We start from the raw sequence: 24,381 nt of genomic DNA, 5'->3' as shown, positions 1-24,381 counted from the left end.
AGACAGTGCATTTCAATGGCAACAACATCCTTTCTTCTCCTCTACCCCTGCAGCACTCCCTTCCTCTACAGGCACCAGCAGCTCATGTCCATAGACCTCTGGGTGATAGTGAAACAATGTGATAAGGCAGAGGCTAGAGCCAGAATAATTCTCGGGTTCATAAAGAGAAGCATAAGCATTAGAAACAATGAGGCAAAAATGTCTCTGTATAGATCATTGGGGAGGCCCCGCTGTGTTCAGTTCTGGAGGCCGTACTTCAGATGGGATAGAGATAGGCTAGAGGTGCTCCAGAGAAAGGCAAACAAAATGGTGCAGGGTCTAAGCCTTAGGAGATGAGACTGAAAAACATAAGAAAGTCCATCAGACCCAGCAACCTGTTTCCAACAGTGCAAGGATCCGCCATACCCCATAAAGTAAACCCATTTCCTGTTACTCACTCACAGGAGAAAGGAAGAGCTTTCTTTACTCTACCTGGCTAATAATGTTTTATGGACTTTTCTTCCAGGAATCTGTCCAAACCTCTTTTAAATCCCGCTATGCTAGTCAACTTGACCACATTTCTCTGGCAATAGATTCACAGCTTGATTGTGCACTGAGTGAAAAAGTACTTTCTATGATTTGTTTTAAATCTGCTAGTAAGTTTCATGGATTGTTTCAGTATTATTTGAAAGGCTAAATAACCATCCTTCTACTGTTTTGCCTGGCAGCGACATCAGGCTCACTGGTCTATTTTTTCCTGGATCACTCCTGGTACCTTTTTAAAAACTGGCATCATATTGGCCACCCTCCAGTCTTCAGGTATTGTGGATGTTTTAAATTATAGTTTACAGATTGCTAGGAACAGGTTTGCAATTTCATGTTTGAGTTCTTTTAGTACTCTGGCTTGGATGCCATCTTTTCCTGGTGATTTGTTACTCATTTGCTTGTCAACTTGATCTATTAAATAATCCATTATCAGAGAGATTTGTTTTAGTTGCTCAGAATAATCAACATTAAGAAATGTTTTAGGTGTGGGTATATTCCTATAATCCTCCTCAATAAAGACCAAGGCAAAGAATTTATTCAGTTTTCTGCTATTTCTTTCTTTTTTTTTTAATTTATCAATTTTATAACTTTCAAAGCATCCACTTTCTGCAGAAATATGGTATTCACAGAAATATACTCACAAAGAATATCAAATAAAAAAATACTCATTACAATATCCATTAGACCACAATATATTGGGGAGAAGTTCAGCAAAAGAGGAGAAGAAATAAAGAAATGAAAAGAAAGTAGAAATAACATAGCTCAATACGGCATGCATACATTCCAAAAGGATGAATTAACCTAGGTACTGCTTACTTGAAGAGTGATCTTCTTAGAATCTATGAAACTTTTAAACTGTTCTGGTGAAAAAAAGATATAACTATCTCTATTATACTTTACTATGCACTTGCACGGGAACTTTAGAAAGAAGGTTGCCCCAATGGCTAAGGTTTCTAGGCGCAATGCCAAGAAACCCTTCCTTCTCTCCTGGGTGGTCTTCGTTAAGTCTGGAAAAATCCGGACTTTTTGGCCCATGAAAAGTGTGTTCGATTTCTTGAAGTAGCTTTTCATGATCAAACTCAAATCTTTTTCAGGAAATAATGATATTAACAAAGTGGCTCTTTCAGAGACTTCATAAGCTGATGACTCTAAAAAAAATCAGTTAAATTGACCAAATCTACTGGAGGAGTCTGATGTTGTACAATAGAGCAAGAAGGCAAAAAATAAACTTTATCCGGGGGGGTGGGGGAGCAGATTCTGTGGTAAATTCCAAAACATCTAGGAAATATCTTCTTAAGGTAATTTGAGGACTCTCTCCCACCACCCTGGGAAAATTTAGTACTTGCAAATTTAGATGCCTTAAAGTACTTTCTATAAACTCCACTTTCCTATTTAAGACACCACAGTCTTGAATATTAGTAGACTGAACTCCTTTAACACGCTGCATTTCTTCTTCCACATTTTTTAATTTATCCAAAATCTCCTGTCATTGTAAGTCCGTGTTCTTGAGAATATTATCCACTTGCTGAGAAAGAGAGTTAATTTTTGAAGAGCAGTCTGAAAAGACTTTACCCATCAGAGACTCTAGGGTAACCACTGCGGGCTTCTCAAAGAAAACCGGTATATTAGTAGATAGGAGAGGTCCAGTGGAAAGCAGCTCACCTCCATTTGCCGCTTGAGTGATCATGCCAGCCGGCACAGAAGTACCGGCTCCTTCTCCATTAATCCAAAAAGAGCCAGACACAGGAGAATCCAAAACTGCTACTCCCTCGGCCTCCAGAACTTGGAATCCTTCTTCGGGATTCCATGCGGAGTGTAGCGGCATGGCTGCCCATGTTGCCGGTGGGTAGCTTTCATCCAGAGGGTTCAGCGACTCTTCCTCCGAAGCCAGGGCAGGCTCACCTCCTCCGCTGCGGTAGCCAGAACATGAACCTCTATTTGCAATGCCGATCCCATGCACTTCAGAATCGTTTTCTGGCCGGATACGGATGAAAGAACCTACCCCTCGGTTTCAACTTTTCCCTTCCTCTTTGCAGGCATTTCAGAACAAAAAAAATGAGGAAAAAATCAATAAGAAATAGCGAGCGGTCAGAGCAGTGCTCAGGCTAAGCCGCCATCTTGGCTCCTCCACGAGTTTTCTGCTATTTCTATTCAGTTTTTTAAACTTTTTCAACTATTTTAAGACTTTTCCTCTAGTTTCTGAGTTTCTACACTAATACATTCCGTACAGTAAACATACAAAGTACTGAATATGTATGTTAAGGGAAGCAATATAAAGTAGGAGGAAAAACAGCCCTTTATTCAGCTGCCTTGATGGCCAGAGTAAAAAGAGATGCCAGCACTCCCTGATGGTGCTTTGCACATTTTTGTGCTTTATCAATCTTAATTATAAGAACCGATTGCTAGCTTCAGATGGCCTTGACTCACCACCAATGTGTATTAATTAATCACAATATATTTTTTTCAGTATTGGATTGCTTCTGCAATATGGAGTACATTTCTGGAAATTCAGATTGGTTTATCAAACAGATTACTTTGTTGAGTGTGTGTATGAGCTCTGTTAAAGTGGGTATATAGTATATTTAATATTAACTGCTGCTGATAGCATAACTTCCTGAATACTTGCTACATCACAGGATTATGTGAAATATTGTTGGGAAGTGCTAGCTTTCTGTTTCTATTCTGGCCACTGAGGTGGTTCAATAATAGACCATGCTGGATATTCAGTGCTGCCCAGACATAGTAAAACTGCACCTTGGGAATGTCCCCAATGGCGCTTCTTTTTATTTGGGTAAATTTCGTGTGGGCAACAATTTTCTTGAATGAAATGTAGCCAGGGAGCAAGGAGAAGTGTTCAAATCTCATGTTTCGTTTGATAACTATTGACCTCTAAGTCAGTGTTTCCCAACTTTTTCAAGCCCAAGGCACACCTATATTAACAAAAATTATATGTGCCACACCAACTTGCATGGAGTAGGCAATGCAGACATGGAAAGGATTCATATGGCCAGAACAGCAAGAGAAGCACTGAAAGACCTGCCAGTCTCTCTCTTAAATTTTAAAATAAAGAGGGGGCAGGGAGGGGTCAAGACACACATGATCCCATCACTAAGGACCAGTTCTCTCTGCGTACAAGTGCACGAGAAAGAAGAAGTCAGTGTGGCACAGACAGACAACTCAGTTAGTTGACCTTGGGCTTCTGCATGTGGCTGCCAGTGCTGCTGCTCCTAACACTCAGAATAAGTCACATCTGGTGCACAATGCATGTTCTGCCTGTCTTTTCTTTATGTCTTTCAGATGAATCAACACAGGATCCTCAGACTAGGTAGTATTTATATCTTATTGTTTCTAATGTATACCAGAGCTCTGGATTTTAATTTGAATAGTTGACTACTCAAATGTGTAACGCAGTGTGTTGGTTTTTCAGGTAGTCCCTTGCAAATGGTGGTAGTTTTCTCTGATATAACGGAATGGTCGTAGCTGGGCTGCACCCTAGTAGTAGCTGTTCTCCAGTCATTTGACTCTTACCATAGACAGATCAAGTAATAGTGATCAGAATATTGAACCATCAACTGAAAAATGTAATGAATTTGTGATTTTTTTCGATTTAAAGATTCAAACTTAAGTAAAATATTTTCCTAGCAAAATGAACCACAATATTTGATTACAAAAAGCTGAAATATTGAAATGGACAGCCTTTGACCATGCATCTGAATTGGAAATTAAACTGATCCTGAGGAAACTAAATCCAGCTTCTCATCCATTAGATCTGCTAGCAATTAAGTCATTAAAACTTATCCCAGACATAATAGTTCCATAAATGACTAAACTTATAAATGTATCTTTAGATGAAAGTCATATCCCATACTCATTGAAATGTGCATCTATCAAGTCAATCCTAAAAGGAAATAATGCAGGCAGTGAAGTCCTAAATGATTATAGACCAATTTCAACCCTACTCGCTATTGCTAAGATTCTAGAAAAAGTAGTTCTCTCACAATTGTGAGACCACCTTGATACAAATAACATTTTATTTCCAACCCAATTTGGTTTCAGAAAGCATTATTGTACCGAAACCTTATTTCTGGCACTAACTGATACAGTGTTAAGAGGATTTGACGCAGATTGTTCATTCCTGTTGGTTTTACTGGACCTTTCAGCTGCATTTGATACCATAGATCACAACATTATGATCCAAAGGCTAACTGAAATTGGTACTGAAGGAAAAATATTGGAATGGTTTGCATCTTTTCTATCAGGTCGCTCATATCAGGTAAGATTGGGTGGATGTCTATCAGATACAATTAACAGGGCTACCACAGGGCTCTGCATTTTCAGCAACACTGTTTAATATATACGTATTACCATTCTGCTGATTATTATCAGGGCCCGATCTGAAGTAAGTTGAGCGTGGCGGCAGCCGGCACTGTCCTGGCCCGCCCCACCAACCCACATTTCTCTTCACAAATTTCTCTCTATTCTGCTTTCACTTAAAGAATGCAGTGTGAATATACTTTCACTGTGATTTCTATATCACACACAGTGAATTCACTTTTCCTGGCTTAACAGGTATCAGGACTTGTTATTGCCCAATTCCAAACTATTAAAGATTTTTTTTTTTCTGGGCACTCTCTCTTTGTAATGGAATCTCCAGTTTTTCCTCTTAAATTTCTTGAGGTGATGTGATCCTAAATTTAGGAAATTTTAGATGAAATCTTAGGTACCTAATTGGGCAAAAAAATCTATCTATATTTAGGGGCCTTAAATTTAGGCACTGAACATTTTTGAAAATTAACTCCTATATAACTTCTACATGATTGTCTCTATGAGACCTTCCTGTCTTTAGGCTGTAGTAAGGAATTTCATAAGTGAAGGGTGCCAGATGTCTTCCTCCTGCCTGGGTTCCATTTTGTTTTCCTGCAGTTCTCCAGGATCCCATCTGTGTTCTGGGCTGACCTTTAGAACTGACCTAAGGCTTGGGTACATGTTGGTTATGCTCACTAACGTGGAGTTCAGCCTGCAGGTGGCCACAGAAATCATGCAAGTCAACAGAAATCCCGTCACCCTCTGACCCCAGAAGCAAGGGCCCCTCATACACTACTGCACCGTGACCAGCCACATGTACAAAGGCAGGCAGAAAAACCCCGCTGTCGCCGTTTACAAGGGATGTTTACAGAGGTTACAACTGGCATGCAGGTGTCCTTCCTAAGAAATCACAATGACTACCTCCTGTGCTACATCAGTAACTTCAGATAGACTTCTCCCTCAAACCCTTAACCCATTAGGATGATTAAGTTATTATTTTTTAAATAGTAACAACATGCTTGCCTTAATCAGACATACAGTAGAAGTATTATGGAAAACAAAGCATGGCATATTCAGATTTTCAGTGCAGAACAGCATTACAGTGAAATCAAATGAATTTAAATTACAGATAGGAAATAGTTCAACAGAAGTCGGATGCCAAAAATCTTCTCCGCAAAAGGAGAGGTGTGTGGGTTATGTGGCAAAGATCGAAATGTTCTCATGGGCATATGGTACACCATTAGCTATGCGGTTTCTGTCAGACAGCCTGGAATCCCTCCTCTCTCTCTGTTATATTAAAGCTTATTATGTGCTTGCTAAGTGATTCTCTGATCAGGAAATGGGAAAAGTAAATTATAAGGCAGTAAGAGTGGAATTCTCAGACTGCTCGATAACAGGTACACAGCCAACAAGGCTTCATTTTTTCTGCACCGAAAAATTGCGAGCTCAGTTCCCTTGATCACGGCATGGCAACGTTGATTCTTTTCAGAGCATTTCTTTTGTTAAAATGTACTCCAAGTGATAAAAAAAAAAAATCTGAAGGTTGAGATGCCACTCTGCTACAGCAGAATTAAGGACAAACTATAATTAGGCTGTAAATTGCAGGGCAGTCTTTTCCTATTTTTAGCTTTCTCCTCCTGTTCCTTTGGGTTTCTAGTTCAATTGGAATCAGCCTCTACTGGGCTATGGCACCATGGATCTTCAGTCACAATTACCTTGAATTATTTTTCCAATTTAAACCCCACCCCTTCACCCTGTCTAGCTCAGATACAGTCCCTTAGCCAGGGGCCACAGACTACAATTCCCTCCAGAGCCTAGTATGCGCGTATCCTGAGTCTAACCACTAGATGTCACCATTGTGCAACAAAGACTTTCCAGTGCACCCCCCCCCCCCAACACATACACATGCACAAGGGCTGTGAGTGCTACCACTGCAGCACCACCAGCCTCGACTAGCCTGAGAAGCAGAAGCCAATCTTGAGAATTGACTCCTGGTCTCACACACAAGCACTGCACGCACTGACCCTGAACTATCATGCTGGTGACAGCATATTTTTACAGTTTCTAAAAATTATGTGTTTCCTCCAAGAAGCTTTCCACTGTGTGCTACAGATCTCCAATGACAGGAGGTTAGTATGACCCCCCTCCTCATCCATCTTGTTCCACAGGTGATTGTGCTATTTGACGCTTGGTTGTTCTTACAGCCTTATAATGATTAAGGTGCAAGACAATATAAAGTGTAATTGAGATGTTTTCTGCAAAGAAAGCTGAAGCTGAAGTTATAGATAGTAAGCACCTTGTCAGCTCTAGTGCTTTATTTCGGTTCTACAGAAATGCATAATGCATTACCATAATAAGGATAATAATACCCTTTTTTGTTTTCATGAGAAACACAGGCCACGTTTACTTCTTTTGAAGACGAAATGGAAGAGATTGATATTCTGCAATAGATATATAAAGAAAATGCTTCAATCATCCTTAGTTCACAAGCTTGGGCTCCTTAAACATGGATCTGAAATATCTCGCGTATGAGCTACACAGCCTAAAATTAAAGGTCCAAAAAACAGTAGCTCAAAAATCTACTTGGTTATGATATTTATTTTTTGAATTTCAGACCTGCCACACATTGTTAATTGAAGAAACAACAAAGCTGAACACTTCTCTGCAAAACTTTCAATTCCACAGCATTTTTGGGGTAGCCTGTTTTCAGGCTGTATAGCAGTATAGTTTTCTTTTTAAAGGAACTTGAAAAACATTTTTTAGAAAACTTCATAACTTACTGACATGGCTATAAGGTACAGCAGTGTGCCTGGCACATTCATTGTAAAATGGATATGTAGAAATAAAAGTCAAACACACAGTTGGTATTACATTTTTATTGGACCAACATTTGATTCATTTGTGACTAGCTTTCAAGAGGTGATGAAGGCGGTGTAGTTCTTGACAGCTAGTCACAAATGTATCAAGTTAGGCCAATAAAATGCTATTAGCCACATGTTTGTTAACCTTTATTTTCACATATCCAAGTAGATTAATGTGGCAACCCCATTATTTTATTATAAAATGAAATATTCCACTGATGATAATTTCTGCCACATTTTATCTTTCACCCGTCACTATTGTGAATTTGCTGAGAAGCTGGAATGGTTTAGAATTCAAGAGCGAGGAGTTTCTGTGCAGAGGAATTTTTAATGCTTTAAAATTCAGTTGATTTTGGACTGCATTTTAACTTTGCACTTCTTTTTCCTTCATGTTCAGCACTATCTATGAGGGTGCTTCTAACTGCTTTTGATCAGCCTAGAGGCACATAGCCCTGTGAAGTTGTGCAATTGATGAATACAAAATCTGAGTTTGGCCACTAGTCCAGTATATTCACCCAAGAGAAAATGGTAAGTTTTTAGCTATGGCATGTGTCATGTTCAATTTTATGGCTGTTTTAGTTGTAATTTGCTTAAGATATTAGATAGGCGAGATGTACATATTTTAAATTACATAAAATAAAATAAAATTTTAAAGTAGAATTTGTACTATTACAAAAGGAAACCATGTAATGATGATATTTCACAGGCCCCCCCCCCCACTCACTTGCTCATCAGGAATGTCTCAATTGTTCCTTCTAACTTGGTGTTAAATATATCATTTACATCTGACAAACAAACCTCATCCAAGCATATGACACACAACTATTCTGTTTTATGTGACTCTATCTCTCTCTATCCAAGGATATTACTCCTATGCATCAAATACATCGAGATAGCAAAAACAGCAAAACAAAATAACAGCCGTTTACTGCAGACATATCCAATATTGTTTTTAGTATCTTACTATCAACAGTACAGATTTTTCAGCACTCAACTCTTAAGGGATATCAACCTAATAAATGAAGGTTGACCGACGTGCCGCAAATGCGCAGTAGAGAGCAACTCTACTGCGCATGTGCGAGCACATCGGTCACAGCAGAGCGTCAGCTGCTTGATAACATGGCGGCTGCAGCAGCGGCGGCATCGGCAAGGGGCAGTGGCGGTGGCATCGGCAAGGGGCAGTGGCGGCGGCATCGGCAAGGGGCAGCGGCGGTATCGGCGAGGGGCAGCGGCGGTATCAGCGAGGGGCAGCGGCGGCATCGGCGAGGGGCAGTAAGAGGTGGTGGCGAGCAGTAGCAGCGGCGGCGAGAAGCAGTGAACCCGGTGGTGAGGGAGGAGAGAGTGAGGGGGAGGGGAGAGAGGGAGAGTGAGGGGAGGGGTGAGAGGGGGAGGGAGGGAGAGTGAGGAGAGGGGGAGGGAGGGAGAGTGAGGGGAGGGGTGAGAGGGGGAGGGAGGGAGAGTGAGGGGAGGGAAGGGGTGAGAGGGGGAGGGAGGGAGAGTGAGGGAGGGGTGAGAGGGGGAGGGAGGGAGGGAGAGTGAGGAGAGGGGGAGGGAGGGAGAGTGAGGGGAGGGAGAGTGAGGGGAGGGGAGGGAGGGAGAGTGAGGGGAGGGGTGAGAGGGGGAGGGAGGGAGGGAGGGAGAGTGGGGGGGAGGGAGAGTGAGGGGAGGGGGAGGGAGGGAGAGTGAGGGGGAGGAGGAGAGTGGGGGGGAGGGAGAGTGAGGGGAGGGGTGAGAGGGGGAGGGAGGGAGAGTGAGGGGGGAGGGTTGCCCGTTTTAACGGGCTTAACGGCTTGTATTGTCAATAAATTATGCATGCAGTTCACAGGGGTATGCCAATTTCTGTGGCCTGATTTGCTCACAACAATTCCTATTTTTTATAATTATCTGAAAAAATGTAGGACTGGTGAAAGTATGTCTATCAAGAAAAAAGAACAGAAAGAATCAAATTTCAGATGAATTATTTTTTTCCATATATAAGAATGAATTAGGAAAACATTTTCAAGAACTTGTCATAACTTGGTGACATGGTTATAAGATTGCATTATGGGTTGGGAGAAATGCTAGGCCATAAGTTTAAGGTTTCCCCTCAGTTACTGATTCATCCAAATTCCTTGTCACCTACTACAAGTCATTTTAAAACACAGTTCTTCAGTCTAATTTGTCAATAATAATAACATTTTGTCACCTTTTCTTTGAAAATGTTCATGTGGTTCAGAGGCTGCTATTCAAAAAAGCTGAGCTTTTAAATGTAGGTACCCAAGGGAGTCACATTTACTAACCCGTGGTATTTTTTTCATGAAGGGGACATGGCCAAGCTGAGGGGGAGAGCATGTGATGGAGTGTATCAACAACTATCCCATTCTACCTTAAGGAGCCTGATTCAGGCTTTTAACCCAGGTTTCCTTAAGGCAGAAGGTTGCAAGGAATTCTTGGTAAAGGGAGGTTCCCTTCACCCTGCCATAAGAGCACAGGCTTAGAGAACCTAAGGATGCCCCATGGGAGCTGGTAGGACCTTGCAGTATATTCGTAAGTAGAATGTCTCCTTGATATTTATGCCTGATCTGATGTGAGCTATTATTTTGATTTATCTGTGAAGCACTGTAAATAAATAATTGCACCAGCATTAGGTTAGTCAAGGGTTTTTTTTTTTTTATAGAGTTCCTTGACTGTTCCTGAGGCCACTGCCAGCCTGAATACGCTATAGTCTGGTGTAATATTTGCAGTTTTAACTTTCCTAGATTGAGTTTTTGCTGTTTGAGTGATGGCAGTAAGTGTTGTTTTGATATAGAAAGTTTATTGCATTGTAATTCGGTTTTCTCGTGGCTCTCTGAGGGTCATGCCCATGCCCGAGATGCATTTCAGTCGGCCTAATATCATACGGGTTCCAAGTGTCTCTTGCTTTTTTGCAGGGTTTTCTGGTTGGCACCACAGCAGTGCAAGTACAAATATACATATTGTAAGTAATATTTTTATCTCAAAAGACTGTGCTTTGAATGTTCGTTTTCATGTAAAATCTATTATACATGCATCATTTTTTATTGTGTGTGAAGAGAGTGTGATGAGAAGAGGGATGCAATGCTGTAAGGTTTTCCTAGGGCGCCTAATACCCTTGCACCGGCTATGGGCATTGCTATACAAACATTTAACAGAGTCACCAACTCGTGGTGTCATGTGTTGTGTACTGGGTGAGGATGCAGTTTTTCACTTGGCCATAGGCGCCACATTGCTTGGCTACAGTTCTGAGCTTTTTGCATTTTACCTTGGGTAAAGATTAAGCTTATTTAATGCAAATATGTATAAGCAATGTTTTTTCTTATATATTTATCCACCACATGAGAAACAATGGCATTGCTCTGGAATTGGGTCCTGGAGCAAATGGCACTGGGAGCATTCCTCTCACCCCACAATGTCCATGCCTTCCAGCAAGGTCCAAGTCTGGTGACATTGCCTGGCAGAAAAGGTGGCCAAAGTTTTTGGATGCTGAGCCATCTCCTCACTAGTTCTTGTGTCGCTTCCTCACCCAGACAGTAGTATACTGGGTCAAAGAAATAGCAGTGTAGGCTAGAAAGGGAAAATTTTAGTGTCCTCTTACAATATCATAATATCATAAACAACTTTGATCCACCTCCTCCAGGAATAACAATAAAATGCTACAGCCCGCAAAGAGATCTCAGATCTCAAAACAGTTCCTTCAGATCTGAACACTCTCTAACCCAAATAAGAGAATGAATGTTCACAATAGCAGGACCCAAACTATGGAACGATCTACCCGGATCAATAAGACTGTTAATGGAAAAAAAGAAATTCAAACAAGAACTTAAAACCTGGCTCTTCAGAAAAGCTTATGAACTAATGTAGAGATATATCATATAAGCTACTTAATGAACAGTATTACTCAGGAAATATTACTTCTTCTCAGCACATCAAATAATATTTGAATAAAATCTATTACAAACTAAACAATAATAATCAATATTAGATTGTTAACTTTGAATGTTTCAATGAATCAATAGTATTACAAAAGATACCATTACTCAAATTAAAACCTGTTAATACAATATTTTACAATGTAATCGAATGCAATTTATGTAAACCGTTGTGATCTTCTGTTGGAACGACGGTCTATAAAAACCATGCATAAATAAATAAATAAATACATAAATAGAGTTGTCTCAAGTAACAAGTGCAAAAATGGTTGCTGTATGAATAGGATTAACACAATTTGTAAATTGGTGGTCATTCTCAGCTATAGGAAACAGCATTTGTGTGTGTTGGAAGACAATATTCTTTCATTTTTCAATGACTTGCACTGTGCCTGATGATAAACAAACTATTTTAAATCAATGTATCTGGAAAGTTTGCAATATCATCTGCAATATCAGAGCCAAGTGACAGAGAATAACACAATGGGCCTGATTTTAAAAAGCATTTACACACTTAAAATTGGGTTTTACATGTGTAAATGCACTTTGAGTAAGCAGGTGTTTGAAAATTGCTATAAATTATGCCTTTAAATTGTCCATATGATTTACTTGAGCAATTGCACTTTACTTTAGTAAATGGCTTTTGAAAATTGCTACGACAGTAGTTACATTTACATGTGTAATTCCTTTTAAAAATACCTCTTACATGTACTAGCTGCATTAAAGCCTGTATTATCTACTGCAAGCAGTTCATACAATGCTATCATGTGTAAACTAGCGTGTATTATTGTTCATGCAAAATCTGTGATGAAGTAATGAGATGCAAAAGTATGAAAAAGAATTCATTACTATTAAGGAAGCAAAAAAAACCCCTCTTAAAACGCACAAAATGTAATGCAGATGCATTGATGCAAACAAACAACTATGCTTCAGAAAGATTTTGCATTACCATCTACATGGAGCAATTACTACTTACTTGATAATTTCATTTTTCCTAGTGTAGACAGATGGACTCAGGATCAGTGGGTTATGTTCCCCTTCCAGCAGATGTAGACGGAGCAAGCTGACGTCACAGTATATATACTCCTGCACTGACACCAGCCTGCCAGTATTTTCTTCAAAAGCAACTGTGGACAGACTAGCAAAAACCTTGATTAAATACAGGCAACCATTACTGTACTCAACCAACAAGAAACACTGAACTCAAGCAAGGAACGTACTTACCAGTGGAACACACAGCCACACAGGAGGACCATTGACACAATCATTCCGTAACCGAGGGTGGGAAGCTGAGTCCATCTGTCTACACTAAGGAAAACAAAATTATCAGGTAAGTAGTAATTTCTCCTTTCCTAGCGTGTAGACAGATGGAATCAGGACCAGTGGGATGTACCATAGCTACTCCCAAACAGGATGGGAGGCTGTCCGCGGTCCAGTCAACACTGCATGTGCAAAGGCTGCTTCCTCCTGGGCCTGCACATCCGGATGATAAAACCTGGAAAAAGTGTGTAAGGAGGACCACGTCGCAGCTCAGCAAATGTCGACGGGGGATAACAAATTCACCTCCACCCATGACACTGCCTGAGCCCTAGTAGAATGAGCCTTAACTTGAGTAGGCAACGGCTTTTCAGCATCCACATATGCGGATGCGACTACTTCCCTAATCCAGTAAACTATCATAGCCCATGAAGCTGCTCGCCCTGCTTCTTTCCACCATGAAGGACAAACAGGCAATCCATCTTTCGGAAAGGTTCAGAAACCTCCAGATACCGCATGACATGTCTCTTGACATCCAAGGGACACAAGAGGCGATACTTCTCCGCTTATCTGACCTTATCCAAGAACAGCAAGGAAATGGACTGATTCAAATGAAATTCCGAGACCACCTTAGGCAAGAAGGATGGGACAGTATGCAGTTGTAATGCCCCTGGAATCATCTGAAGGAACAGCTCCCAGCAAGACAAGGGCTGCAGGTTGGAAATTCGATGCACAGAACATATAGCATACAGAAACACAGTTTTCAAGGTCAATAACCGTAAGGAAAGTCAACGCAGAGGTCGGAACGTAGAGTTCACCAAGAATTCCAACACCAGGTTAAGATTCCACAATGGAACCGGTAACCTTAAGGAAGGCCGAAGATGCTTCACTCCCTTCAAAAAAACGGGCCACATCAGGATGAGATGATAAGAATTCACCATTCACCTGGCCCCTGAAACAGGCATGAGCAGCAACCTGTACCTTCAAGGAATTAAGAGCCAAGCCTTAATTTAACTCATCCTGCAATAATTCCAAAATATGCAGGATCTTAAACAAACGATAAAGAACACCTTGATCCTCACACAAGGCCTCAAATACTCTCCAAACCTGCACATAGGCTAAGGAAATGGAGAATTTTCAAGCGTGGAGCAAGATAGCAATCACCACAGAAGAATATCCACACTTCAACAAGCATGTATTCTCAAGGGCCAAACTGTAAGACAAAATAGAGTTTGATCTTCATGAAGGACAGGTCCCTGATACAACAGATTCTTGTGTGGCAGAAGATGGAGGATCTCTATCAGGAGTCTTCGCAGATCTGCATGCCATGCTCAATGGGCCAATCTGGTGCCATCAGGAGTACAATCCCCATTTGGCCTTCGACCCTGCAAACTATTCTGCCCAAGGGCCATGGGGGAAAGGCATAAATCAACTTGTCTTCCAGCCAGACCTGTACAAGAGTGTCTATAACCAGGGACCATGTGTCTCTCCTGCAACTGAAGAATCGAGGAACCTTTGCATTGCGAGAGGTCACTAGCAGGTCAAAGAACGGAAGGCCCCATTGATCCACTATCAGCTGAAATGCCTCATCCAACAATACCCAATCTCCTGGGTCCAGACTCTCCCTCCTGAGAAAGTCAGCTCTTACATTATCTTTTCCTGCAATGTGAGAGGCCGAGATCATCTGGAGATGTTCTTCCACCCATTCCATAAATTGGTCTATTTCCTGCGACACTTGCTGGCTCTTGGCTTCTCCCTACCGATTTTTGTAAGCCACCATCGTTGCATTGTCCGACATCACTCGGACAGCTTGACCCTGCAGTCTGTGGCTGAACTGCAAGCATGCCAACTGGACCGCCCTGGCTTCCGGGCAATTGCTGCTCCAGAGGGACTCTTTAGCAATCCAGCATCCTTGCACCATTAGCTCCTGCAGTGAGCTCCCCAATCCTAGTGGCTTGCATCTGTCGTGAGAATCAACCAGTTTGGTGAGGTCAAGGAAATGCCCTTTCTCAGATGATCCTCCTGCAACCACCAGTGGAGGTGAGAGCAGATTTCCATTGGCAAGTGTAGCCGAACCAAATAGTCCTGAGTCTGAGGGATCCAATGAGACAGCAGGGAGTGCTGAAGAGGACGCATATGTGCCCTCGCCAATGGCACCACTTCCAGGGTTGCCATCATTAAACCGAGCACATAGTGTTCACCAAAAGACGAACCTGTGATATCAATTTCTGAATCTAAACTTCTGGCAGGAAAACTTTGGCCTATCTCGTGTTGAACTGAACACCCAGATACTCCAATCACTGAGATGGCTGAAGACTGCTCTTGGCCAGGTTCACTAACCAACTGAGCCACTGCAACAAGGAGATCACCAGGGTCACCAGGTGGCTCTCTTCCAGAGACTTGGTTCAAATCAGCCAGTCATCGAAATATGGGTGTACTAGGATTCCATCCCATCTCAATTCTGCCGCTACTACCACCATAACCTTGGAAAAGTTATAGGAGCAGTGGCTAGCCCAAAAGGTAGTGCCTGAAACTGATAATAGCCCCCCAACACCACAAAATGCAGAAAATGTTGGTGCTCCAAGCAAATGGGAATATGAAGGTAGGCCTCAGACAGATCCAGGGAGGTCAGAAATTCCCCCGACTATACGCCATTATCACTGAATGCAAGGATTCCATGCAAAAATGAGTCACCCGCAAATGACTGTTGACTCCCTTGAGATCCAGGATGAGACAAAAGGAGCCCTCCTTTTTGGGCACAACAAAATAAATGGAATATCACCATATACCTTCCTGAGATGTACGTACTGGAACCATAGCCCTCAGCCTGAGAAGCCTTAAGAGCGAAGATTCCATTGTCTGTTTCTTCTGTGGGAATGGCAAGGAGAAACCATGAATACGTCCCGAGGAATACTGCGGAATTCCAGCGCATATCCTTCATGTATCATCTCGAGGACCCACTGCGATCTCTATCCACCTCTGATAAAAGAGAGAGGCGTCCCCCTATCTCCTGTTCCCGAAGTTGGGTCGACAAACCTTCACTGGGAAGCTCGAGAGGATCCGCTACCCAAGCCCGCTCCTCTCTTGGACTGTCTGGGACAAAAGGACTGAGACCTGCCAAAAGGCTAAGTCCTCTGAAAGTTCTGCCCACTGTAGGGAAAAAACTGCTTGAAACCGCTTCTTATCCTACAACAACCGAAGGACCAGGGATTCACCCCAATTACTGGCCACTTTCTCCAACTCACTCCCAAACAAGAGTGAGCCTTTAGAAGGCATTTTCATAAGATTGGCTTTGGAGGTTGCATCAGCTGACCAATTTCTCAGCCTGGCCGCTATCACCGGTCATTCCTCTAGCCGAGATGCGGACAAAATCGCAGTCCACATCTGCTAAAAAAGTGGCAGCGGTCTCCATAACTGCTCTGGAATTCACTCCAGAATCATCAACTTTCTGAGAGAGAAGATCAAGCACTAGGGCACATCACCACTGCTTCAAAGGCTTGCTTAAGGATGGCCTCAATCCTCTTATCATGTACATCCTTCAAGACTGCTCCTCCCTCCACGGGAATAGTCGTCCGTTTAGAGACGGCACAGACCAGCGCATCCACGTTTGGAAAACACAAATGCTCTGTTACCGCTGGATCCAGGGGATACAGTCCTTCCAATGTCCAACCCCTTTTGTAATTTGCCTCCAGAGCGCTCCATTCAAGGTCAATCAATTCTTGAATGGCATCCATAACAGGAGTATATATACTGTGACGTTAGCTTGCTCCGTCTCTAGCTGCTGGCAGGGAAGCATAACCCACTGGTCCTGAGTCCATCTGTCTACACACTAGGAAATAACGTCTGCAGTAACACATGCCTCATTTGCATATCATTAACACTGGCTGTTAACACATGCGTTAAAGGTCAATTGGTAACACAGTTAAGTACTTCAGCCTCTACGTTCACAGATTAACCTGGCAGGTAAAAATGTTTCAGCAAAAATCAAGAGGGATCATTTTTTAAAGCAAATGGTTTAGCTCTGCTGTAACTTGTATTAAGAAATTAAAATAATTATTTGAATTAATTGGAGTTAAAAACTGAAATATAAAGAACAATTTAAAACATTTTTAAATTATTTAAAAATAAGATTCAATTATGTTTTGTTCAGTGAATTTAAATTATGATACAATAACTAAAATCTATAATATGAGTTAATGTGAATAATTATTCTTACCTTAGAAACACAAGCAAAACAGAATTGGTGCCTCACTAAGGATTAATTAGGGCAATCACTAGGACTAGTTAAATATTTTTAAACTTAAATACTCTTGTGAGGGATGTTTAAATGGAAGTATGTAGTGCATGAAGGCGATACTCCCTAAGGTGGTGAAACAGTGTCCGGGTGTGACTGCTGGCCTTAGTCAGAATCTTATACCTTTACTTTTTTTTTTTATTGTTTCAACTATGTTTGCCAAATAAATAGAACCCTAACATTTCCAAAATGGGAGAGCACTATGAGGCTGATAAAAAAAGTAAAAGCTGAGCTACAAAATGTAGTCCTTTTCCTTTAAGGCCTTATGTTTGATGCTTAAAACAAGGAGCATTTATGCTGCAGGAAAACTATTATAAAAATAATAAGTGGGATGCTTGCTTTCCTTTGCTTTCACTTATTGGAATCAAATAATGAGGTTTACAGACTTCTTTCATAGAACACAGGGAGCTCCTTCTGTGCACCATAGATCAGAGACGCACAAAACTCCATGGACTCCATTTTAAGTCTGGACACATTCCTGTTCTGTGACCTATAGTGGGCGCATTTAACGTCAGCACCAGAAAAGTTATAGTTAACAATTTTTGTTCACTTGGTTTTTCCCCCTGAAGAAGGAGATTCTGCCAAAACATTGTGGATATCAGGGTTACAGAGTTGACTTTTCAAACTTGATGGGCCGCTTGGACATATGTTTCATATATGTATCACATTATATTATTCACGACAAAAAACTGAACCTTTACAGAGGCTCTATGAATGAGATATTCAGGACTGGCAAATCTGTGATGAGTGTCATGTCTAGTAATATTTCTGATAACTTCTTTATGACAATATCCTATAACTTTTTGGTGCATCTAGTTGTTTTGCAACCATTACTTGAGTCCTTTTGAGATTTTTTATAAATAATTTTTATTCTGTAGTATACAAAAACAAGTAATGCAAAAAATATATATACAAATTTCCAATAATTCAAAAAATGACAACAACTATCAAACAAGTACTGCATGACAGAGATCAGAGCTGTTAACATAGTCATCAGCATCTTGCAACATGAAACTACAGCTTTTTCACTGTATCAGAGAAACTTTCACAACAAACCCTAGTAAAAACACATCATTTGAGCAACCCCCTACTCCCAATCACCTCACTTACCCCCCCCCCCCCAACATCAAGACAGCTACAAACTCCATTCATACTACATACGTCTAATATCTGCATTCACTGTCCAGAGAACAGATACCATTTGAGACCAACCCATTTCTGTGACAAGAACTCTACAAATCAAAATCAGTACTCATTTTGGTCTGAAGTACTCCAGTCATTTAAGGAACCTAACTCCAATACATTTTTCTGCAAATCAACTGTTAAGAGGGCAAAGAAAGATGTCCATGCAGATATGTACGCCACATTCACCATACGTTTAATTAGTCTCATGTCCAAATTTTCCAGTTGCATAAGTTTGGACATTTTAGTGTATCAAATTAACAAAACCAGTAGCACATGATTGATCCATTTAACCAGTAAACATTTGAAGGCTACTTATAAGGCCAAATATATAAATTTTGTCAGGTCTTTATTAGCTGCAGTTACCACTGCTAAATTCCCTAACAAGATTTCTCCCTTTTGAGGCAGTGATATTGCAGTACATTTCTGTATATGTTTTTAATTTTTATTGGCTCTGTGTTGAGGTTTGGCCTGTTCTCACTCTACAGTCATTTCGCTGCCCTTTAACCCAGACATTTCACCCAAAAACTGCAGACTAAAGACAAGCACGACTTCACTATTCAGCTTAATTAGCAGGTGTAAAAGTGTATGGACAACTTTGGTAATATATGCATGTATCCGGTTTACAAAATAGTAACTTGTGCATAAATGTCTAAACCCTGCCCTGGAATGCCCTAAACAGCCCATTTTTTTCCCTTTTACATTTATGCGCAACATTACTAGTACGCACATAGTTTGGGCTCTTGCCAAAAATAGTAATTATGTGTCTACATGATACTTCCAATTTCACACACGTTTTGAAAATGTACTGCTTCCTTACTGGAAAACTATAAATCGCAATTTTAAAGACATAACAGGGGCCTTTGTACTAAAAATGCAGTATTATTAAATGTTACTACTAAAAATAGTGTATGCATTCAACACATACACAGACCCCCATGACTACTTGTTAATGTGGAAGGCAGTTCCCAACATACTATGACTTGATGGCAACTTGTCCTAGTATAAATTACTGCATCATGGACAATTTAGGACTGTCCTCATGGCCTAGTGGGAATAGGAGACCTGGATTCAGGTCCCATACCTTGTTCCTGCTTATCGAACTGGCAGGCAGCATTCCGGCCTCCTGGGTAGAGGGAGGAAATCCCAAATATTGCACGTAGTGACACATACAGATGGGATTGAAAGTACCCGTTCACTGGGATCCAGCAGAAGTCGTGATCCATGACTCCCCTACTTGAGATTGTCTCTGTGATGACTGGGCAAAGGGATACTGATGGGGAAGAACCTCAAGTAGCTGTGAATGAGGGCTCATGCCACCGCAACCCGAGTTAGGGAAGAATCCAACTAAACCGAGAGCCCAAAGGAGCAGAAGAAAGCAATCAGATGAAAAAGAATTTAAATTAAAGGCAATCCAGAAATGTTCAGTTATTCCTCTGTTTCAACCCTAGGAAATGGTTAAATTAGTTTTATTAAAATCCTAAAGAATATCCTTTTTGATTTATATACCACTCTTCGCACAAGATGTTGCTTTTCCAAAATGCTGAAAGCTCTGTTGTGCAACACTAGTCACTTTGATGGACAGCTCCTCTAACCAAAACAGTTTGTTTGTTTTTTTAATTCTTGGATGTATGGAATCTATGGAAGAGACAAGGACTTGAACACTGCAAGTGCAACCAAAAACAAAGGCTGGGAAGCTGTGAAGGCAGCCTGGAAGAGAGCATAGCCCTGAACAGTTGGCTTGGAGTTCAGCAAGGCAAGGGCAGAGACGAGCAGTAGAGGCAGCAGACACTGGGTTCATCAAAGTCAGAGCAGGCTTGTGGGTGCTGCCAGAATCAAAGGCTTAGGTGCTACGGATGCAGCCTGGACTGGGATAGCTGGATCAGAGTCCACCTGGAGCAGAGTAATTGGCTCAGCCTGCTATGGAGATAGGGCAGGCACTGGCTCAGCCTGGAAAGGAATCATGGCAGAAACTGGTTCTGCTTGCTGTGGAGACATGGCAAGAAAAACTGACTCAGCCTGGAATAGTCATGTCAGGAACTGGCTCAGCTTGGCATTGCAGAGACATAGCAGGAAAAGCTGGCTCAGGAACTAGTTCAGCTTGCTGTGGAGTCATGGCAGAAGCGGGCCCAGCTTGACTTGGAGTTGTGGCAGGAACTGACTTGGCCTGGGGTGAACTTGTAGCAGGAACTGTTAGAGCCAAAGGCACTGCAGGCTTCATCAGTGGCTGAACAGAGACTGCTAGGATCACTGTGAATGGAGTCCTTGAATCAGCAGTGACACAATCTCTGGTGTTACTGTGAAAGAACCAGCCTGGACAGAAGTCCTTGGTGCTGAGAAATGCACCACCTGAGATGAGGACTTGGATGCTGTAGATGGAGCTGGGAGGAGGTTTCATGGAGCTGCACTGATCCCAGCCTGGAGTAGCATCTCGTTAGGAGTTGCAAGAAGTGCAGCCTGGAGTAGGGTTTTTGATTCTGTTGCAGGCTAGAATGGAGGCTTAGAAGCTGCAGAAGAAATCTGAGCTAGAATATCAGGAAGGGCTGCTGGCACAGCTTGGACTAGAGTCTTTAGATGTGCTGTGGTATCAGCTTGGACTGGACTCTGTGAGCTGGAGCTGCATTAGACATATGGCCTGGAGCAGGGTCCCTATTTTAAAGGAACTGCACTGGCTACCTATCGCCTTCCGCTCTCAATACAAAGCCTTGACCATTCTTCACTGCTCACTACACAAATTCAACCACACCTGGCCTGAAGAAATGCCTCGCTTCCGCACATCGAACCGCCCCATAAGAAGTGCCCATGCAGGCACCCTACACACCCCTTCCCTTAAGTCTGCGCATCTGTCCCTCACCAGAGAAAGGGCATTCTCCATAGCTGGTACCTCCTCCTCTGGAACTCCCTCCCCGCCCACCTCTGTATAGAGCCGTCTCTCACCAAATTCAAAAAAGGAGTCAAAACCTGGCTCTTCAAGCAAGCCTACCCCGATACAAACATAACGTAGACCTTAGCCTAAACAGATCTCGCTTTTGACCTTTTCCCCAGCCAGCCTCCCCCCTCCGCACCCTTCCACCTCTAGCGCCTCCCTACCTCATAATTTCCCCTGATTCTTTTTGAACTCTACCCCTTCTCCTCCCCTGAATCTTGCTTGGAACTCCCTCGACCCACGAATTCTTAGTTAAGATAACGTTGTATTGATTGTATAAAGTTCTTTTCTCCCCTGCATTTCTGCCCTTTTGCTCACTTAGCCCTCAAATATCTGTTTTATAATGCCTCTTTTATGTATATAGTTCCCTCTTCTTTTTACTTCTTTGTTTTGCTTTGACTACGATTTGGTTTTTTGTTTATTGTATTTCCTCCTTTTCAGTTCATTGTAAGCCAAGATGATGTGCCTTATGAATGTCGGCAAAGAAAAGCCTTTAAATAAATAAAGAAAGAAAGAAAGAAAGATATAGGTCTTTGAATTTGGATCCTGGAGCCTCCACAGGGCCAGATTCCTTTATGACAGAGACTGACACAAGGCCCGGCCTAGAATGTGGATCCGGATTCATTTTGGCAGGTACAAACACAGGGTCTGACAGGATATCAATCTCAGGGCTAGGAACAGCTTTTGCTGGCTGGGAAGGCACAAAAGCAGGACTGGACCTGGCTTCTGGAACCAACTCTGGGTTGGCAAGTGGCTTCTGGACGACTGAGGCAGGCTTCATTCAAACTGGAACAGAAGCAGTTTTAAAAGAGTCTAAGACTGAGACAGGTTTAACAAAGAGGAGTCTGTTGACATGGCTGTGAAAAGGTACAAGCTACCTTTCTTGGTGCTACAACAGATCTCATTAGGGCCTGGCTTGAAACAGCTGGTGGAACAGGCGTCTGAGCTTGCAAACAGGAATCAGCTGACAGAGGTGAAATCACAGACCCTGAACTGAAAATACCTGATGGGTAGGATTCCCAGGCACAGAGCTGGGTGCATCTGCCTGATCAGAGACCCCTAAAGCTGAGCTAGACCCTGCTAAAGTGACAGAGACACATGAACAGCAGTAGAACAGGATTCTGGAGCAGGATTCAGTTTTGCAGGTACTGATTTCTTAATAGTTTATCTAGGCTTGCTTAAGGCTGGAATAACCACTGATTTAGCAGACGCTAGCATTGAAACAGATTTATCTGGCATGGCTTTCAATCTCGTTATAATGGGAACAGAAATACAGGATTTGTTTATCACAGACTGTTCCACTAACATTTGACTGCAGGCCTCTAGTACCTCAGGACTGTGTTGTGCTGAAATAGTTTCAGGCTGGTCTTGGGACTTCTGTGAAGCAGGTATTAGGTGTTTGGAACTGGGGTCAATATTTCAGGACTTGGTCTTGGGGCAAAGTTACTATAAACTGTCTATTAACACAACACTTTTTACACTCCCAAAAGGGAGCTGCGGGATTAGGGAGACTGCACCAGAGACATGCCGGTTCCAACAATGGGCTTGTAAGTTGGCACCTGTTGCATTTCCAGTAGAAAATAGAGGTAGGCAACACTTCAGGAGCTGGGTCCAGGGAACAGATGCTAGTGGTTACATCGGAGTCATGACTCCACTTTTCAGGTTTTCCACTAGATTCATGTGGCTTGTGTACATTGATCCAATATAGATTAATCTTGAATCAAGGCATTTCTGGAGCAAATAAAACTGACTTGCCTGATCACTGGTTGCCTCTCCTGGAGGGTTTGTCTGACCTCCGTGTGATGTCACGGTCATGCAGGCTGATTTGCTGATACCCCAAAGGTGGGGGAATGCAGGGGTCAGGAGCAGGCAAGTCAGCCTTGAAGTCTTCTGTCTGACCAACCACCTTCCCTTTGGGTTGGATTCTCCGGTGCTGGTGGCTGACAGGTCTTATGGCAGGCAGTGCACAGGATCAGGGACAGGGCACCCACAGGGACTGTCTGGCAGCAGAAGGCAAGGGTCAAGAAGGTACCTTAGACACACTTAACACAGAGAGTGCACCGACAGACAGATCAGCACAGGACAACATAGAACTATGGACAAACAAGGGGCTAGACAAGGCATAGAAAGCAGACAGTACTAGGGAGCCACATGGACAAAGAGCCATAGAAAGGCCTAGCACAGGACATGGGAAGCTAGAAATACACTGGTAGGAAGGGTCACAGGAAGACCCAGTCAATGCAAGAGCAAGGCTGGGAACACAAGCACTGGGAGGCCCAGACAGAACAGGAACACAGGCAAGGCAGGCCACAGGAAGGCCCAGATAGCATAAGGAGCAAGCCAAAGAGCACATAGGCAAGGAACAAGAACAAGGATACCAGGCAAAGAATACATGGAGAAGGAGCCAAAGACAGAGAAGAGACTCCACGCTGAGGTTGGGAGTAATCTGAGGGAGGGTTTTTATAGGGCTGGCGTTGCTGCATCATACAGCCTTCAAAGCAGAGGTTAGAGAGGGTCCGAAAGCCCATCAAGGACCCTTTCTGGTGGAAAGCCACTTAGCAGTCAGCCTCATCACACAAACTCCACATCTTATGCAGATTTTTAACCCTTGCAACTGCCCCTCTTAAGTTTGTCCTAATTTTTTCATTTTATTAAAGTCACCTTTTTTAAGGGAGTTGTTTCTATAGCTCTATGCTTAGCACAGTTCTACATGAATCAGTTTTGTATATCACCATTAAAATAATCTTATATAATAAAAGTCAGGTTCTTTCTGTCATGTTCCCTCCCATGAAAGGAGTGTGGCGCCTTACCCCTGAAGTCTGTCATGTTAGCTCCACCCTATGTCATATAAAAAAAATGACTCAGCAGTACGTAAGCCGTTCTATTAATCATTCCCACAGAATGGGGCTCCCTACCCCACCATCATCATCTTCAGTGACTCCCCCACAGCACAAAATACTGCTGCTGAAGGCACAGAATGAAATCAAGTCCCTGCCACAACAAACATGGTTGCATTCTTCCTCACTCCCTCCACCACACACTGCTTCAGCACATAGCCCAATCTGCTGCTGCCACAGGACTCCACTGCCTGAAACAGCTGCCACAGTC

General features: G+C 42.4%; 1 protein-coding gene and 1 long non-coding RNA gene across 9 annotated transcripts in view; one reads left to right on the top strand and one right to left on the bottom strand.

The window, feature by feature from the left end:
• The window catches only part of VSNL1 (visinin like 1), a 403,254-nt gene that overhangs the window by 109,203 nt on the left and 269,670 nt on the right, over window positions 1–24,381 (bottom strand). The gene's annotated exons all lie outside the window — the stretch shown is intronic.
• The window catches only part of LOC115088056, a 31,374-nt gene continuing 29,268 nt past the window's right edge, over window positions 22,276–24,381 (top strand). Inside the window, exon 1 of the long non-coding RNA XR_003855698.1 lies at window positions 22,276–22,418. This is a non-coding gene — a long non-coding RNA (uncharacterized LOC115088056). The remainder of the gene's footprint in view (window positions 22,419–24,381) is intronic.

Source organism: Rhinatrema bivittatum, chromosome 3, assembly GCF_901001135.1.
Source record: "Rhinatrema bivittatum chromosome 3, aRhiBiv1.1, whole genome shotgun sequence".
Classification (NCBI taxonomy): Eukaryota; Metazoa; Chordata; class Amphibia; order Gymnophiona; family Rhinatrematidae; genus Rhinatrema; species Rhinatrema bivittatum.
Note: the sequence above shows the minus strand (reverse complement) of the source record. Positions and strands in the feature narration are given on the sequence as shown.